The sequence below is a fragment of the Eubalaena glacialis genome, chromosome 11 (assembly GCF_028564815.1).
Source record: "Eubalaena glacialis isolate mEubGla1 chromosome 11, mEubGla1.1.hap2.+ XY, whole genome shotgun sequence".
NCBI lineage: Eukaryota > Metazoa > Chordata > Mammalia > Artiodactyla > Balaenidae > Eubalaena > Eubalaena glacialis.
In genome coordinates, this window is record NC_083726.1 from 116,942,223 (window position 1) to 116,959,735 (window position 17,513).

Here is a 17,513-nt window from a genome sequence, read left to right on the forward strand (position 1 = left end):
CTCCGCGGGAGTTTCTTAACCTCTGTTTCCTTTTCTGGCCTCAGAGGAGGCTGGAACATATGTAAAATACCTCTCACAGTGCCAGACGCACAGAAAATACTCAATAAAGCCTGGAGATGAGGATGATGCTGGTGGGGACTCTGCCTTCCAGCCTCACGTCAGGAAATTGAATTCGAAAACCTGCATCCAAGAGATCTCACGAATGTGCTATTCTTAGTGGAAAGTAGTCTTGTGACATTTTCCCTCCTCTTTCCTATAGAAGGGAAGTCATCTGTCTCCAGGCACCTCAACCTGATCTGAAGACAGACAAAAACATTCAGCTAACCTTCTCTTGTATCCATAAGGCCTGAACCAGACTCCAGTGGAAAAAAATAAGAACGTGCCCACCTAAAATAAACTGAACACAAGAACCTCTGAAACCAGCCCTCAAAAGCAACTGAGGGGGGACTTCCCTGGTGGTCCAGTGGTTAAGAATCTGCCTTCCGGGCTTCCCTGGTGGCGCAGTGGTTGAGAATCTGCCTGCCAATGCAGGGGACACGGGTTTGAGCCCTGGTCTGGGAAGATCCCACATGCCGCAGAGCAACTGGGCCCGTGAGCCACAACTACTGAGCCTGCGCGTCTGGAGCCTGTGCTCCGCAACAAGAGAGGCCGCGATAGTGAGAGGCCTGCGCACCGCGATGAAGAGTGACCCCCACTTGCCACAACTAGAGAAAGCCCTCGCACAGAAACGAGGACCCAACACAGCCAAAAATAAATAAATTAATTAATTAAAAAAAAAAAAAAAAAAAGAATCTGCTTCCATTGCAGGGGATGCGGGTTCGATCCCTGGTTGGGGAACTAAGATCCCGCATGCCGCAGGGCAACTAAGCCCATGCACCGCAACTACTGAGCCCGTGCTCTCCGGAGCCCGAGCACCACAATTAGAGAGAAGCCTGCGTGCTGCAACGAACAGCCCACGCGCTGCAGTGAAAGACCCCGCGTGCCGGCGTGCCTCAAATAACACCTGACGCAGCCAAATAAATAAATTTAAAACAACAACAACAACTAGGGGATGGGGGTGGGGGACACAAAGCAACTCCATGTAAGCCAGGAACACCCTTCCCTGGGAAAGAAGGGAAATGACAGGCACAGCCAGACCCCAGATATGGGTGACCTCCTGAGCCCCAGGCCTCCCATAAGGCACTGTGTCTTAGCTGTCCCAATAACCAGTTATGATGCTGGGAGCAGGGAGCGGGAGGGATCAATATTGCAATAGCCAACAAACAAGAAACCCCTAGTTCTAGTGCTTGAGAAAAAGAAAAATCACTTAAGGAACACTCTGGGGAAGAAGTGTGGTGTTCGTACAAAATATCATGTTAGGAAACTGACTGTGAAAGATGGTGGGAACTTACCCACTGCTATAAAATAAGCTCCACGAGGGTAAGGACTTTTCTTTGTTTGGCTTGCTGCTATCGTCGCCAGCACCTAGAACCATGCTTGGAACACAGAGGCACTCAGACACTCGCTGAATGAACGAAATAAAGAGGAAGCAGCAGCTATGTGACATGGTTAAGGGCACAGGCCGTGAGTCAAACAGAATCAGATTCAAATCCTGGTTTTGTTACTTAAGTCTCAACCTCTCGGAGAGACAATCAGAGCACTGGACGGGGACTGGCAGCTGCAGCCCCATATTCCACCCTAACCCTAACCCCTAACCCTAGCCACTAACCCTAACCCTAACCCTTAACCCCTAACCCTAACCCTAACCCCTACCCCTAACCCCTACCCCAACCCTAACCCTAACCCCATTCCACCCTAACCCTAACCCTAACCCAACCCTAACCCTAAAGCTAACCATAACCCCTAACCCTAACTCCTAACCCTAACCCTAACCCCATTCCACCGTAACCTTAACCCTAACCCCTAACCCCTAACCCTAACCCTAACCCTACCCTAACCCTAACCCTAACCCCATTCCACCCTAACCCACGCCACAGTGTGTCTGCTCCGCCCCCGCCCCCTCTCTATCCCTGCGTTCCTGTGGAAGACATGCCCACCCACCCCTCTCTACAGGGAGCCTTCCTTCTGTCCTGCTCAGGAGACGGTGTGACTATCAGTACAGCCAGGGATTAGCAGGCAGACCAGCACTGGGAGAAGCTAGTACAGCAGGAGAAACAGACGGCATCTAAAAAGGCGCCCAACTGAGAACCAACCAAAATCTAAGAGCCAAGACAGCCTCCTACGCTCACTCACACAGTGATTCCCACCTATCAGCATCCCATAATATGCTAGTTTGATTTTTACAAATTAACACTTTCTCAAGCTGCTGAGAGCACCGTTTTCTAAGATGAACCCCACAATTCTCTTGACAGCTCAACGCAAATCTGCTACGCATCTCAATGTGTCAGGGACAATTTCCTAGACAACTTCAGCCAGGGGTGGGAGGTGGAAATACATCTCCTGCCCGAAAAGTCCCCAGCTGACGTCACAGAGCTGCTGAGGATTTCAAGTGGAAAAGATCTGAGAGAACTCCAATTAACTCACTGAGCTGAGCATAGGATCCAGGTTTCCCGAGGACTTGGGTTCAGAGAATTTAGGAATTTCAGATTTTTAGTCATAAGCCCAAACCTTGGACCATTAGGTGGTGTTTGTGGATGTGTACGTGCAAGGCGGAAGAAATAAGCAGGAAGACGGACTCCTGAGTGTGTCCTCTGTGACCCTGACATCCTAGGAGACACAGCCGCAGAGGGACACGCACATCAGCTTCTCACTGTACTGACGTCGCACCCACTCCTCCGAGGACCTGCAATGGTGAGTGACGCAGCGAAGCCAAGAGGGGTCGCACATCACGATCACAGCTTCTAAACAAAACAGGGTTCGGGGAGGGGAGGGGAGGAAGAGTCCCGAGATGTAAGAACAGCAACCTCCCAGGTGTGCCCAGGCCTGAGCTGCCACTGCTGCCAACTAAGACGTCACCTCCAGAAATACATGCCCCTCTTACCCACCAGGATGCCAACTGACTCCTGCAACTGGATTATCATTCAGCTGGAAGGAGAGACGCAAGGACAGCCAGTCAGTATCCAGAGAAAGAATCACTGTCCCTCCGGACGTCTGCAGGAAGCAGGGCACACTCATGTGAGACATGCCAGCTATAGCAAAGAGCTCAGACACACTCACTCACTGTAGCAAGCCTTCTTTCTTAGCAACAGAACCCCAACTTGATCAGGGCCAGCAATGGTACAAAACCACACTTCCCAGCCTCCCTTGAAGCTAGCTGTGACCATGTTTTCTAAGTGCTGGCTAATGAGATATAAGCAGAGGTGTGTGAGCCTTCCAGAAAGACTCCTTTAAGGGAGTTGTCTTACATGGGAGAGCAACTTTTTGTCTTTCTCTTCATTTCCTCTGTTTTGTGTTTTTCGTGGAAACAGAAATATGATGGCTGGAGCTCCAGCAGCCATGTCTGACCACCAGGTAACCTAAAGGATGGAAATCATGTGCCAGGGCAGTGGAGTTAGGTCACTTAAACTCTCACCTGTCAACCCACGGAATGGACCACATGCTGCAGCTAATAGGGCCAGAACTTCTATCTTTTTAGACAGAAGGAGGCAACGTCCTGATGACCATGGAAATGGCTACTGGCTGAGCCTCCCACCTCTAGGCCTCTTTACATAATGGAGAAAACCTTCTTTCATGTTTAAGCCATATTTTGCAATTCCCAGCAGTTTTGAAACTAACCCTAACGGATACACTAACCTTTATTTACCAAGGGAAGCTCTGAAGGAGACAGAACTGTGCACAGTCTTGCATGGAGAACAGGACAGACTCCAACGGGGCCGCTTACACAGAACGGCTTTGGCTGGACTTTCCTAAGTGGTAAGCCCTGCTACTAAAAAAGAGCAGAGCTTTTCTCGGAGTTAAGAGGAAGGAAGGTTCATCCCCAAGCAACTAAATATTCCACGTTACCCATAACTGAACTCTCAGGATAAACCGACCCAGGGAGGTGGCATGATTTGACCTCTTGGGTGATATTCACCTACAGATTTTCATCACCAATTAAAGTTATGCAAACCCCATGACCCTCACCTTCTAACACTTTTAGGGCAGCTCACCTACTACCACCTCCTGCAGAAAAGCCCCGCCAACGCAGAGCCGGCAAACCTCTAGCCCTTCTGTCCATTAACTCACCGCCTAGCACACACCCTTACTCGGGTTAGGTGCTCAGTCCACGTGGTGTCACGTTCCCCAAAATGCAAACGCTTAACAGTCAGAGACAACAAGGGCTAGAGGCAGTTATAGAAGAAGGAAAGTGTCCCCCCCGCAAAGGTGCCTCCCCTGCTGGCCCAACCTCACCCTCTTCTGTTAAAGCTGGAGCAGACGCACTCCTCTGCCCCAAAGCCAAGGTCAAGTTGAACTGTCCATCCGTGGAGAGGACCATACCGCCAACACGCTGCGACCAGCAGGGCCAGAACGGACCATGAGAAGGGGGCTTAGGTGGTGGTGGCCCTGGCCCTACGGCCCATTTTGCACCATGCGTGATTTACAATGACTGCCTACCCTTTGGAGAAAGGAGGAGAGGGCAGGATGGTTTTTGCAAGTCAAGTATTAGGTAGGTTAAGGAAATAAATTCCCCCCTGGTAGGGACGGAATCCTTCTAGGACAGAAAAACAAACATAGATCAATAAAGGGAGGAAAAACCCTGCAAAGAGTATAGAAAAAAAGAAAATTAACTTCATGTAAGACAGACCTTATCAGGACAGTTTACAGGAAATGGACTCATTTGACATGAAAATGAAAAAACTCAGGACACCTTCCCTGCCTTCAAGACCCACTAGTATTCCAGTGTCTAGAAGTGTACTTTGTATGCAAAAGAGCATTTACTATTTGTTGACTGATTAGCAAAAGGCAGCTGGCAATCCTCTCTGAGCCTCACAGGAAAAGATGAAAAGAAGATGTGCACAAAGAGCAGCAGACCGGCTCCAGGTAAGTGGTCCTCATGTCCAGGGTAGAGATGGTCCGGGCAGCTCGCGGCCCCCCCGCCCTACCCTGTGCAGCATGGTCAGTTCCATCCTTACTCCTACAGAGGCTTATCGGCCCTCCTTCCCTGCCTTCCCACTACGCTGGCTGTCGTTACTTCATCATTTGCTTCTCACTAGGCAGTGAGCCCACTGTGCAGGGCGGGGGGATGCATGTCTTATTCAGTGTGTGTGTGTCTGCACATTGTGGGCCCCAGAGCCTGGCTCCTAGAACATAATGGATGCAGAACAAATGGATGAGAATGAAGCCAACAAGTATTTGCTGTTCACTCCCCACGTGCCTAGCACTGGGGACCAGAGTGAATAAGACAAACACTCCTGTCCTCAAGGAGCTTTCATTCTAGTGGGGGAGAGAACATGCAAGCAAACGCCCACATATTAGAGGAAAACACGCGCTGTGGAGGAAAAACGCAGTGTGGGAGAAGAACGGGAGGTGCTGGCTGGGGACGGTGGCTGCTGTCACCCAGACTGGTCTGGGATCACCTGCAAGGGAACAGCACGCAAGACTGGAGGTGGGATAGTGCCGCCAGGGGACAACAGACTGTGTGGGACCTTGCAGGCCACTGTGAGGACCACTGGCTGCTGACAATACATCTAGGGGTGCAAGGGTGGAAGCAGGGAAATCGGTTTGGTGGTTACTGCAAAAATCCAGGGGATGGATGACTGTGACTTGGCTAAAGCGGTATCACTGTAGGTTGTGGTCAGATTCCGGATCAAAATACAAAAGTGGAGTTCACAGAATTTGCTAATGGATAAAATATGAGGTATGAGAATAAGAGGGCCTGAGGAGCTGAAAACATAAATAAAGAACAAATACATAAACCTCCTTCCTGCTGGGTCCCACTGGCAGCCCACGCACAGACGAAGCAACCCCTTGGCCCTCTTGCTGTGCAGGAGCGTCACACCTGGCGAAGCTGGTCCCCTGGCAGAGGCCCTCCCCCACGCTCGAGAGCTGACCCTGGATCCAGCCTCTCACCCCACCCCCACTTTGCTTCCTACACTCTTGGCCCCGTGACCCTTCGCTAAGTAGATGGGCACATGGTCTCACACCCACAGAATCTGCTCCTTTATCAACCATGAACAGGTCCAGGACAGCTCAGTGGAGCTCCTGATAAAGAGAAGGTCTACATCCTTAGCACGTTCCCCAACTGCTAGAGTCTCTTCCCCACACTTTGTGCCACTTAAGGAGGCAGTATCACCTCCAACACAGAGGAGGCGGCCCAGACTTGGGGGTGGAGGTGGGAGAATGGAGACAAGAAGGGGAAAACAAGAGAGCAGCCGCTGGAGGGTCTGCACCCCAAATCCCCCCTCAGGCTGTGCCTGTCCTCAGCCACTCAAGAGCATCTCCTGCTCAAGGGAAGGCCTCCATCCCCACCCACACGTGCCATCACCACCATCACCAAATCACCCATCTAGACCTACTCCTCTCCTCTTCCACCCCACTTTCCAAAGAGCAAATGGGTACTTGGCATTTCCATGAGATTCACCTTTAAAAATATACTGTTTGGGGTTTCTTTACCTAGCCAAATCCATACAATCTTGTCCTGAACATTCAGCCTGAGACAGACAATAAGACATACAGAAAAAAGAATTCAAAATGGGGCAAAGGTAGGGAAGTGCTTCTTACTGATTATTTTCTAGGCCAATGACTGTAAGATCATGGTAAGCGTGTCAAACAAGTGTTTGCTGACTGCTCACAAAGTGGCCAACATACGATGACCCCTGGAAGAGACACGCAGACAAGACAGCATTCCCACCCTCAAGAAGCGTACAATCCAATTAAGGAAGAAACTACCGCAGGCACGAGAGCAAACACGCAAATGCTTCCTATACTGCGTGGCCAGGCTATCGGAGTAAGGAGGGTTAGGATCTGGGAGAGCAGAGAAGAGACGAGGAGGCACAGACCAGGCTAGAGGCAGCACCCAGCAGAGCGCACGCAGGGGACTGGGAGTGCGGGGACAACTGCCCTGTGGGCTCCCAAAGCAGCTCCAACGGCTGGTGGGGGCCTTGCAGCGAGCAGCCCGGCCTTCGCAGCAGCATGGCTTGGCCACAGCCAGGAGGGTGGTACCAAGGAGGATGGAACTGCAGCCAGGCAATGTCCAGGAGGCCTGGACAGTCACTTGGGCATAAAATGAAGGGGGAAGAGACTGGAACTATAGCAATGGGAACCGGAATCTAAAAAGGGAAAGTCCTTACAATACTGAGCACCGATTATGGCAGGTGTAGTTTTAGACATTGGAGATAAGCGATTTCCAAAGACATTTTGAAGAAAGAAATAACAAAGCGGATTAGCTATAGAGGGTATACAAACCAACTGCTGACTTTATTTATTACCTGCATTCTGTTCAAGGGTGGAAAGGCTAATAAATACTTTATATCCCAATCAGTGGCTTAATTTTATCTACAACTTTCTTAAACACAGAATGCTTAAAGGAAGACTCTGTTAGGGACACACACACGTGAGATGAAATGACAGCCATCTTTAGTCCTTCATGGCATTATTTTGCTTCCCTGTGTTTTACATAAATATGGATGAAAAGATCTGAAAATTCCTAACTATTTCCCAAGCAGTAAAGCAAGACCATTGTTAACACGTAACGGGCCTACATCACCATTCCTTACCCTGCCACGGCCAAGCACACCTTCCTTCTGCGGGAGCCTGAGGAGGTGACAACAACGGGCGGGGGCTCGAAGTACCTCTGACCCCCCGGGCACTGAGGAAGGCTTTTCACTCATCTGAGCCCTCTCTCACCCTCTAAGTGCCCCACAAGCCCCAGGGGTCACGACAAACCTGGCACACAGGCTCTGCTGAAGACACGGCCACATGCACTGGGAGCCATGAAAGCTTCTTCTGCCATCTCCCACCCTAACCCACACTCCAAAATGCCACAGACTGAGCATCCGCCTCCCAGGGAAGATGCTCCTGGCTTCAGACAACTGAGCAGCCAGCTGAGGGCCAGGTACCTAGGGGTGTATTTAAGGATGTGGCCCCTCTCCGCTGCATTTATAACACAGGGCAATTCTGAGCCCCTCACAGACTCTTCAGTGCAATGGCAATGACGACCAGGGTGCTCACAGAGACGCCCTTCTATGCGTCCCCAAGGCAAAGGCAGGTTGGTGTCCTAAGCCCAAGCCACAGGGCGTTGTAAGTGGCGTATATTCCAAGCAGTACACTACTGAGCTGGAATGCCGCGTCCTCACAAGGATGAAGAAGGAGCCGGTCGTTACCCAAACCCGCCTCTCCTCCTCAGCCCCAGTGCGAGAACCAAGGAGGGCAGAGCTGGAGCAAGGCCAGTCTGCTGTATCACTCTGCCACCCTGGTCTGCAGCAGCCAGCCCTGCTCCGACAGGCTGTCCTCCTGTACATCCTTCTGATGCACTTTGATCTTGCACGGTTGAGGCCAAATATGCACAAGCCCAGTCTTCTGGCGATTCACAAAGTAACTGCTAACGGAGGATACTGCTCCAGGTAAGACACCACTGCCCTCAAACGAGGCTTCTTCTGTTTGATCATCTGCCCACGGGGCTAATGCGTGCATCTGGGTTTTGTCCACCATCTCTGCACATGGCACACGTCCATACTTATTACCAACCGTAATGGGGGGCAGGGGAGTCAAAGGGATTAGCTCCACAAGACTTTGACCCTACCTGAGATGAAAGTCTTAAAACCAGACTCACACCTCTGCCAGCCGTCACCCACCTCAACACAGTCACAGCCTACACCAGAATCCTACAGACACCCAGGTTGTGTGGGCAGGGAATTGGATCCACAAATAAACTGTCCCTTTAAAGATCCACAGCAACTTAAAAGCAGCTGGTTTCTGGTATGAACCAGTCCTCAGAAAGCAACTCTCACTTCATCTACAAAGGACAAGGTCCAACAATTTGACTTTTGTTTAAAAAAAATAAAATAAAAGGAAAGAATTGCTCCACACAGATAAATTCAAGACTCAGACACAACTGCTGGTTCAAGAACAGGGCTTGAGGGCTTTTCAAAGCAGCCAGAAGGCTGCTGAGTTTGACTGTCCTGCTAAAGCTAAACGTGGCTGGTTGAGGTCTGGGTTGAGGGGAAGGGAAACAGTCCTGAACAGAAAGGTCCCGCCTGCAGGGGCACAAAGCAGGCGCAGAGCTCACCGTGGGGCCTCTGCACTGCCCACGCCCAGGGCAGATCCAGCAGAGCTGACCTTGCCCATACAGGCAGGTATCTCCTGCCCTGCCCTGCAGTAGCAAGTCCTCCGACAGAGGCAACTGTGCGGCCAGAGGAAATCCAGACTTCTCCTCTCTCCTCTCCCTCTCTCCCCATCTTTGTTTAAAAGAGAAGGGGAGGGACTTCCCTTCCCTGGTGGTCCAGTGGGTAAGACTCCGCGCTCCCAATGCAGGGGGCCTGGGTTCCATCCCTGGACCGGCAACTGGATCCCAAATGCCGCAACCAAGAGTCTGCATGCTGCAGCTAAGAATCCCACATGCTGCAATGAAGATCCCGTGTGCCGCAAATAAGACCCGGAGGAGCCAAAATAAATAAATAAATACTTTTTTTTAAAAAAAAAGAGAAGGGGAATACTTCTGTGCCTAAGAAGTGTTGCGACTGCAAGAGTCCTATATCAAAAAACAATGACTGAGGACTTCCCTGGTGTCCTCAGAATCTGCCCTGCCAATGCAGGGGACATAGGTTCGAGCCCTGGCCCGGGAAGATCCCACATGCCAAGGAGCAACTAAGCCTGTGTGCCACAATACTGAGTCTGCGCTCTAGAGCCTGTGAGCCAGAACTACTGAGCTCACGAGCCACAAATACTGAAGCCCACGCGCCTAGAGCCCATGCTCCTCAGCAAGAGAGGCCACCGCAATGAGAAGCCCACGCCCCACAACGAAGACCCAACGCAGCCAAAAATAAAAAATATAAATAAATAAATTTATTTAAAAAAAAAAAAAACAATGACTGAGACACTGCTTTGGGAAAGATCTCCAGTATTCTCCTTACTTGCTGCAAGTAATAAATCCTTCCTTCTCCCAAAAAAAAAAAGAAAAAGAAAAAGAAAAGAAAACAATGGCTGACTTTTTAAAGGATTTCAGTAATACCTGGGATCTCTAAAAGATCCTGAAATTGGCACAAGATGGTTATAATTTCAGTGCTTAAGAGAAGCTCTGAAGTCACATCATTTCCACACAGCGATCAGAGGTAGTTTCTTACCATATAGTTGGGAGGCTTTATTTTTTGGTCTCCTGCCTCAAAGAAAGTCCCTACTCCAAACCAAGTACTGTGATGGTGGTAATAATGATACTATCAAAAATATCAGCTGCAATTTATTAACCACATTACCACATACCAGGCATGTTTAAGAGCCAGCTACCTATCTTTATCTTTCCTCATTTAATTCTCCTTGTGAGGTAGGTACAATTTTTAGGCTGATTTTATAGATAAGAAAAAGGAGACAGAAAAGTTAAGTAACTTGCCCAAAGTCACACAGTAAATGATATAGCTGGCACTTAACCCCAGGAAGTCTGGAACCACTAGACTAAACAGCCTCTGTACTTACATCTGCTAGATCTTCATGCTGAAACAACCCTGTGAGTCATCATAGGGTTATCTGCAAATTACAGATGGGGGAAAAAAAGAATGAAGAAAGGTCAGATAATTCGTCCAGCTAGTAAGCTACAGGGACAGACAGGGTCAGGAATCGGATCCAGGTCTCTGACCTCCACGTTCTACACTCTTCACTTCTCCACACTCCAGGGCGGCTTGATCAGCTAACACGGGACCTCTGTACAGATGGCTGTTCCCAGGACCAGAAGAGGTGACACTAGGTCCCAAGGGCATACAGGCAGGGAAGAATTAAGAACCATCATGCCATGAGGAATCTGCCATCTGCTGCCCACTTCGTGGCTCTTAAACAGGATTTACCCTGTCATGTCCTGCTCACAAACCTACAGACTTATTATCCCTCATCATGTCTCCTGTGTAATTTCAAGTCCCTCTGGCTTGAGTTACCCGATCTCATCTCCCACTTTCCCCGAGAAACCCAGCCCTCCCTCCAGTTTGGCGACCCCACTCCACCCCACCCCAGGGCACATCCCTCTCACTCGGACGTGGCTCACGTGGTTCCCAGCACCTGAATCCGCTCGTGCTCATCTCCCTGCCATGTTTCAGAGCCCCTCGCCACCCCCAGCCCTTCCTGAGCGTCTCCGCCTCTGGGCGCCTTCACAGTTCCAAACAATTTCATACTTACTCATATCCAAGCAGTATTGTTTGCCATTGTTTCTGTTTCCCAAAGGAAAATTCCTTAGGGGAACAACCATGCAGGATCTCAGGAGGCACAGACACCAGAAGGCTTCCGAGCACAGGCTTGGAAGTCAGACAGAGATTGGATCCTGACTGCCACGCGCTCAGCCGTCCAATTCCTAGTTGGCACACCTGTAAAATGGAGGTGAAAATAGTACCTACTTCACAGGGTATTTCTAAGAAGTAAATGAGAGAATGCATCTCTACAGCGTTTTCCACAATGCCTGGCAAAAATGCTCAGTAACTAATTAATTCAATGATACCACACCGGGCCACAGCCCTGCCTAATGTTTGCTGAGTGTGCAGCTGGAGCACAACAAGCAGCTGCAGTTAAGTGACGGAAGACTACTGAAGGCTGAGGACTACGCGCAACAACCAGACAGAAGAAGAAAAGCAAGAGGGAGCTCAAGAAAGTAAAATAATAGCGTGGAACAGGGAAAACAGGATCTAAGAACTCAACCAAATCTGAAAACACTTCCTGGGCACTGACTATGAGCAAGCACACCAAGGGGCACAGAGGGCGTGTAAGACAAAGGTCCCACACTCATGGGGCTTAGGATCCAGCTAAGCACTTAAGACAACACACAAAATAACTAAAAACACAAAAAAGTACATAACTGCGAAATGAATGGTACAGCCAGGGATTTCCAGCTTTTTTCAGTTATAACTCCTTTTTACCATCAACTATTTCTTTTTTGATCATTATGTGATATATGGCATTCCTTATAATACCTTGTTGATTGAAAAAAATGCCTAACAATAAAAGAAATCTACTATGAATTCAACATTTTCCAATGAATTTGTATTTTGTCAATCACAACAGCATCTACGTGCACTGCAGAAAAAGCAGAACATATATATTCGCGATGTCATTAACTCAAGCTATGACGTTTGATGAATCTACTCAATAGATCCACAAGACTGGCCGATGGGCAGTACACACACACACACACACACACACACACACACACACACACACACACAGTCTCTGCCCAAAGCATGGGGAATTACTGGCAGAGAATCCTACTGGCAATAGTAGTTCAGAAGCGAGTAGAGACTAGATGACAAAGTTCTAACAGATTCAACTCAATAAACACTTAGCTAACTTAATTACAACAAACAGTTAACTATTATAATGAAAGAGATCCTGGAGGACGGGTGGGATGAAGCTGGGCGGAGGGAAGGGGGAACGTGACCGGCGTGCGCAAACCCGAGCCTGGAGCCTCCTCTGCAGGCACGCTGGGGGGAGGACGGGACCGTGACCTGGGCACAAACTCAACCCACCATCCGGAAGGGACACAGCTGCTCAAAAGACGAGTACTGCAGATGCCAGGAGCTCCTGTGTGAAGAGCACGGGCTCCAGAGTCCACGGATCTGGACTTGAATCTGGGACCCACCCCCACTGGGCCTCGGTCAGTGAAGGCAGGCTTCTGAAGCCCCATCTCCCTGCTGTAAAACAGAGACCAACACTATCTGCCTCATAGGGAGATAAGGATTTTGAGGTGAGGCTAAAATAAGTAACCGTGGTGAAGTGAGCCCGCGGTGTCCCAGGGAGCAGATAGTGCCGCAGTGCCCACGACCATACCACAGGGAGTGCCAAGGTGAGACTGAGTGCAGCGTTCCTCAAACAGATTTGACCACACAGCAGTTTTAAGTTAAAATTTACAGAAGGAATCAGTAAAGGAGCGCAAGAGGTATGAGGTACACTTAGATTAGCATGGGACGACAAATAAGAAAACACCTAAGGATCCAAACTATGAAGTCAACATTTTAGATAAATCTTTAAATTATTTTATTAATTTATTATGTATTTTATTAATCACAAATCGAATCAAAAGGTCTCATGGGTAAATGAACTGTTGCAAAAATGACTAGTTTTTAAAAGGTTTATAAATAAAATCCTCCCCCCTACCAAAAAATTGAGTAAAATTCAATCATCTTATTAAGAATATGTTTTGCTTTTCTCCAGACCCCTTTTAACAGTCCGTGGAACACAGTTCAGGAAGCACTACCTCAGAGTGGGGTGCAGTGCTGAAATAGAGGACAAGATAAATAGGAACGAGGAAGACACAACAAATAAAATATTATTCTACACTTCTATGAACACTGATAAATTGTATGGCTTAGACAGCTGGACTTGGTACCTCTTCTCACCACCCCCAATTTAAGGACCATGAAAACACGTGTTGTATGCCAGGAATGCTACAGGCATTAGGGGATAGGACTTCTCAGGATACAGGAGGGGAGGAAAAGGCAGTGAAGGGAAAATTATCAAATTCTGCTTCTGAATTTGGCCTTTTTAAAAAAAATTTATTTATTTATTTATTTATATTTATTTTTGGCTGTGTTGGGTCTTCGTTTCTATGCGAGGGCTTTCTCTAGTTGCGGCAAGCGGGAGCCACTCTTCATCGCGGTGCGCGGGCCTCTCACTATCGCGGCCTCTCTTGTTGCAGAGCACAGGCTCCAGACGCGCAGGCTCAGTAGTTGTGGCTCACGGGCCCAGTTGCTCCCCGGCATGTGGTATCTTCCCAGACCAGGGCTCGAACCCGTGTCCCCTGCATTGGCAGGCAGATTCTCAACCACTGCGCCACCAGGGAAGCCCCTGGCCTTTTTTTTAATTTGGATTTTTTTTAAATGTATGTATATTATTACTATAGAAATCAGATGCTTTTTCAGAAGTGAAAACTAAAGCTTAAAAACAAGGAAGACAACGTGCCACTGTAGTGAACGGACACAATTCTGATTGCAGAGGGCCTTTATCTGTCCCCCAAAGGGAGCTCCGACCAGTGTGGCCTGGGGTAGAGAATGGAGACCCCCGTGTGGGCTCCACGCCAGCGAACTGCTCCTCAAGGACTCAGAACTAGGCCCAACTCCATCCGACAATGAGCAGGAGAGCCGCCCTCTCCTGGAAGGCAGCTGGAGATGCCATGGAACTGGGGCCCGGTCACACAGCCGCTCTGCACACCAAGGCCAGTCCCTCAGAGCGGCGTTTCTGTGCAGTCCGGGCCACTGTGCCAGGAGGGCGGGAGAGGCGGCCCAGGGACTTTCCGTCTGCGAATCCTGGCAGCCCGAGCAGCCCCAGAAGGCAAACCCAGGGCAGAGAAGAGGACCAAAGGAAAGTCTGATTAATAATTACACTCTGAGTTTACACAGCACTTCTTTCTTCCCTGATGAGCTTGAAGTGTTTTGGAGACATTACTTCACCAGGGCCTTCAGGTTCTTTATTTAAGACAGTCTCCAGCACACGGGAAAGCTGAATATTAAGTCCACTTTAAAAGATTAGGAAGAGCACACATACCCACACCAATCTGCCCGAGGGGAATCGGCAGAGCGATGAGACTCCAAGCTCCCGTTCTCCTCGCTGTTCTGGCCAGTAGCACAAGGTTGCTTCTCAAAAATGATTCTGAGAGTTTAGGAAAAACTGAGTATCCCACAGGTCCCAAAATAAGCGTCTAGAATTACACAGAACAGAATAATAGTCCTGCCTCACCCACAGCACAGATCAAGGGCTCAAGTTGCCTTAAATCATTTCTAAGACAAGCCAAAAAAGGAATAAAGGAGAGAGGGAAATGGAAGGAAGAAAGAGGAACGGAAAAAAGCTCATGTGTTGTGCCGAGATCAAAGTAGTTTCCATTTGTATCTCAAGAGAAGGGCACTGGTTGGTTCCATAGGCCTGTCTACTGCAAGCCAACCAGAGCACTGTAATCTATAGGATAAATCGCTAGTCATTTTACATTTCTTTCTTGTCTCTCAAAAAAAATACATCTGTTTCTATAAGAATACTCAGTCATTTAGCGTTTATTGTGAGTCTACCAAATACCAGGCATCATGCTGGGTCTGAGTACAGAAGTGAACAAAACGTCTCCTATGCTGGATGGAAATGCAGTGGCGGACACAACCATCAGGACAAAAATGTCAACACAAACAGAAAAACAAGTTCATACTTACATACCGTGAAGAGATCTGAGGGGGAGAGAGGAGCAGAAGGTAAGAGGAAATTACACAAGGGACCCTTGGCTGGGGTGGTCAGGAAGGCCGCAGGAGCGAAGTGCTGTCTCGCCTGAGGCGGAGGGTGGAGCTGAGGGAAGGCGGGAGCTTCCTGCAGGGGCAGGAGGAGGCACAGGTGCACGGCCATCAGGTGAGAACAGACTTGGGCCTTCCAGGAACTCTGGGTTTAAAGGTCACTGGGAGAGGAAGAAGAGGACAGCAGGGCAGGCGAGGCCACATTATGGAAAGCCAGGCTTGGCATCTTAAGGAAAGTGGATTTAAGGACCTTGCTTCTTCCTGTGTCCCTCATAGCTCTCGGCCCAATGCCTTCCTCATGGCAGACACCAAGAGAACACACGCTTCATTCAAATATAAACCACTGACCATTTAACAAGCAATGCAATGACTTAAAACCTTCGCCCTCAAGAATCTTAGAGAAAAAAAAAAAAAAAACAGACCACCCCTCCACCCCAAATGACAAATGTTCTTGAGACAACAAGAAAAATATCCTGAGACAGTATCTAATTAAATGCCAAATGAAATGTTCAAGTCGTATGTCGTTCCCTGGAAGGGGGGTAATTTTAGGCCATAGTAGTGATGACAGGTTTCCCAGAGAGGGTAGGACTGCAAGTGGAAACTGAAGTTCGGGGAGAATTTAGCTATGCCACCTGGGAGGATGCTCCAGGACCACAGAACAGGGTAAACTCAAGTGCACAAGCAGAAACGAGCAAGGCCTGTTTGAGAAAAATACACACAAAGGGACATCTGGGCCCATCCTGGACACCCGCACAGCAGTCCAGCCCAGAAGCCTCTCCAGGCCGGCTGGCCCAGCCTCAGGGCCTTGCAGGAGACAAGAGGAAGGTACCCACCGGTCAGGACCCGGCTGGTCTCCTGCCTGGCACACTCTGGGTGAGCGGCCTGGAAAGGAGTGTGAGTGAGACTGTCTGCCCCAGGAGGAGACAGACAGGCAGAGGGCTACAGATCTCATTCACTGGGATAAAAAATTAAATGCCAAGAAGGCGGGTGAGAAGAGGAAAAATCCAAGTTGTTGTAGAATTACGCAACTGAAATTCCATGCATAAGCCAGGAAATTCAAAGGTCACAGTTCCCACAGCAACTGTAACCTGAGCCGCCGGCTGTGTAGTCTTTGGCTCCGCCGGGCCCAAGGGGAAGCACCCTACCGTGCTCAGGGCTCAGTCAGTGCCCGGTGCTTGGCCTCCAGACCACACGGCCAGCCAGTACCTGCCGCTCAGGGTCCCAGGCCCAGCCCCTGGAGTGCCAGGCAGTCCTGGGCCGTGCTGCTCTGAGCTCACCTGCGTGGCCACACCAGGCTGCAGTCCCGGATTCTTTTAGGCAGAGCTCCACCCTGACCCCGTGCCCACCAACTCGAGTCTTTAATCTTAACTCTTCTTCAGGTTGCTTGACCTTGAGAGGGAGGGGAAGGTGTACAGGGGAGGGGCTGCTACCCCCTCTTTACATCTGTGGCATCCCACACATTCAAAGCCTCACCAACTGGGAAAAAGGGCGGGGCCGGGCGGCAAGGGAATGTTGGGCTTCAAAGGACACCATCAAAAAAAGGGAAAAGACAACCCACAGGGACCTCCCTGGTGGTCCAGTGGTAGAGAATCCACCTTCCGATGCAGGGGACAGGGGTTTGATCCCTGGCCGGGGAGCTAGGATCCCGCGTGCCGCAAACTACAGAGCCCACACACCCTGGACTAGACATAGTCCCGCGCACCTTGACTAGAGAGAGAAAACCCGCATGCCACAACTAGAGAGAAGCCCGTGCCCCAACAAAGGGTGCCCCAACAAAGGATCCCCGGGTGCCTCAACAAAGGTCCCGCATGCCACCACTAAGACCCAACGCAGCCAAAAAAAAAAAAAGAGATAACCCACAGAATGGGAGATTTTTGCAAATTATTCACCTGATAAGGGCCTTGTCTCTAGAGAATATGTAACTGAGCACATGTTCCTTCCCCAGAGGGGCGGGGACACAGGCAGGTCACCCAAGGCCCTGCACCCATCCTGAAGCAGCCTGTATTATGACAGTGGAGGATGGGGCCTGAGCCCCCTTCTACCCTCACCCCGCAGTCTGGGGTCGCAGTTAAGGCTGTGGGTATCTGCCTGTGGGTGGAAGGAAAACCAATAGGCACCTGGAGATCATGGGCCTTTTTAAAAGACAAGGCCCCTGAGGTTCTCCTCCTCCTCACTGTTCAATCATCACAACAGAAAAGACTC

At 49.7% G+C, this 17,513-nt stretch overlaps 1 protein-coding gene across 14 annotated transcripts in view; it reads right to left on the reverse strand.

Moving 5' to 3' along the window:
• Window positions 1-17,513, reverse strand: part of MICAL3 (microtubule associated monooxygenase, calponin and LIM domain containing 3) — a 189,197-nt gene that overhangs the window by 137,719 nt on the left and 33,965 nt on the right. For 11 of the 14 annotated variants that reach the window (XR_009702624.1, XM_061206114.1, XM_061206121.1 and 8 more), the window contains exons 2-3: window positions 11,236-11,420; window positions 10,546-10,596 (exon numbers count right to left, since the gene is read on the reverse strand). The exons of 2 other annotated variants lie outside the window; for them this stretch is intronic. The gene's annotated coding sequence lies outside the window, so the exon portion shown is untranslated. The remainder of the gene's footprint in view (window positions 1-10,545; window positions 10,597-11,235; window positions 11,421-17,513) is intronic. One more of the 14 variants, XM_061206115.1, reaches the window with a different exon arrangement.